This window comes from Alosa sapidissima, chromosome 1 (assembly GCF_018492685.1).
Source record: "Alosa sapidissima isolate fAloSap1 chromosome 1, fAloSap1.pri, whole genome shotgun sequence".
Classification (NCBI taxonomy): Eukaryota; Metazoa; Chordata; class Actinopteri; order Clupeiformes; family Clupeidae; genus Alosa; species Alosa sapidissima.
Genome location: NC_055957.1, coordinates 15,357,050 through 15,358,963, shown reverse-complemented (window position 1 = coordinate 15,358,963; position 1,914 = coordinate 15,357,050). Strand labels below are relative to the sequence as shown.

The following is a 1,914-nucleotide window of genomic DNA, read 5'->3' as shown; positions in this document are numbered from 1 at the left end:
GCGCCTGTAAATAAAATGCCTGTGTGCTTCCTCGCAGCCTGTGTCATACCTGGTGCCGTGGCCATGTTTCTCCCTCCCCGGTGTTCATCAGGCCCTCTGCGTAATGTTGCCGTCCACGTTTTGACGTTAAAAGCTTGCAGGCTTTGGCACCCGCTGGACGAGATGTGTTCTCAATTTGGGGGCGTAAGTGGGTTGAAGCGCCGGGTCTCTCTCTGATCCTCTTCAACCTTGCGCTGGAGCGAGTGAGCTCAGGGATGAGGTACACAAACTCGCCCCACGTTTCCTTCCGTCGGCCAGCATCACCAAACAAATGGGCCCTGGCCCTCATCCCTGGCCTCTGGCCCCTTGCGCGCACATACTTCTGATGCTTGGCTCTTGGGTGGAAGATTTATGCACTATTATGCACTGAGCCTGAGAAACCTGCCACCTGGATTGAGTAGTGAGAGGGGCAAATAACAACGAGTCATCTTTGCTTTTTAATAAGTCATCTGGACTTTTTTATCAGAGTAGAGAGAGAGAGAGAGGAGAGAGAGAGCCAACAGGGTTAGCTGGTCTCTTTAGTTCAGCAGGGAACGTTTATTTTGATCAGAAGGCAGACATGGCCTCTGAGAGAAAAAAAAGGGAGAGGAAGAGAGTTTTTGGAAGATGAGGGCAGGGGCTTCCACAGAAGCCAAGAGGAAATAGAGTTTATTTCTCCTGCACTCAGTATATTAAAGGGGAATTACAGAGCGACAGGAGAATTTTCTGGGATGACCTTGGCCAGCTACTGGGGCACCGCTGAGGAAGGGAAACCCTACGCATATCTGAAATTCACCTCCTTTGGAAAGTGCAGGAGAAAAGCTGAAACATTTTCAATTTGTGTCGCGGACCCTTTCTCAGCATGTATGCTCTCCAAGACACATTAGAGCCGCTGTGTGCAGGAGGGTTCACGACACAGTTCGCCGGCCTGAAATCAGCTCCTTTTCTCTCTCCGCCTTCAATCCGTTCGATCGCTGAAAATAAAATCATGGTGTGCGTCCCTTAGGCAGGGAGGGACACCATTACGGTGCTCGTGTCCAAGTTTCCAAACACCTGCGAAATCATATGCAGCTTACCCATACTGTAGAGTCAATCCCAATCCCATCCAAATGTCAGCGTGTGTCTGCTGAGTTGTTTTTCTTTTCCCCTTCCTGGTAATTGATTTAAAGCAATGGGAAGAGAAACACAGACAGAAAGAAAGAGAGAAAGAGAGAGACTGACAAAGTAGCTGGGAGAGATGAGCATAGTTTTCTCCATGTATAGCTAGTGGTGTGGGGGTGGAGGGGGTAGCACCATGCTTAGTGATTTTAACAAGAGGTCAGACTCCCTCACGAGTGATGTCATCCCCAATAAAGGGCTATCTGCGCAGCGAGCTGGGAGAGTGCTGAGCAGACGCGGCAGCTCTGCACTGACTGTCTCACAGGTCCGAGTGATATATGGGCTGGCCAGACTGCACAGGGCAAGTGAGTGGGGAGGAAGAGGTCTCTACAGGTTGGGCTGGGAGCAGTAGGACTTGGTTCTGATGTGTTTGCAGTAATGTCAGTTGACCCAAGCAGTTGGTGTTAGAATAAAAGCTGAAAATACTGGTAGTACAGACATGCACATATTCTCTCCAAAATCACAGTGTGTGTCTGAGCTTAAAGGTACTATAAGCGATGTAACACGGTTTCTAAGCTAAAACATTTTTTGTCACATACAGCTAACATCACCTCAACATCTGTTAGCTGCTTGTGCCCCGAATACACTGTAAAAAAAACACTGTCTCTGTGGACAGCCTATGCTCCAAAAAACAGCCACAAAACAACTTGGGCAAATCTTGCCCATAAAAACATAACAAACTGTTCCAGCAAATCACAGATGAGATGCACGCTTGGGAGAGTTTCAATTCAATTGCAG

At 48.4% G+C, this 1,914-nt stretch overlaps 1 protein-coding gene across 1 annotated transcript in view; it reads left to right on the top strand.

Annotated features, from left to right (window-relative positions):
- LOC121714990 (MAGUK p55 subfamily member 7-like) overlaps position 1 on the top strand; it is a 29,706-nt gene extending 29,705 nt beyond the window's left edge. Inside the window, exon 19 of the mRNA XM_042100269.1 lies at position 1. This exon is cut by the window's left edge and continues 358 nt beyond it. The gene's annotated coding sequence lies outside the window, so the exon portion shown is untranslated.
- The last annotated feature ends 1,913 nt before the right edge of the window (positions 2-1,914 follow it).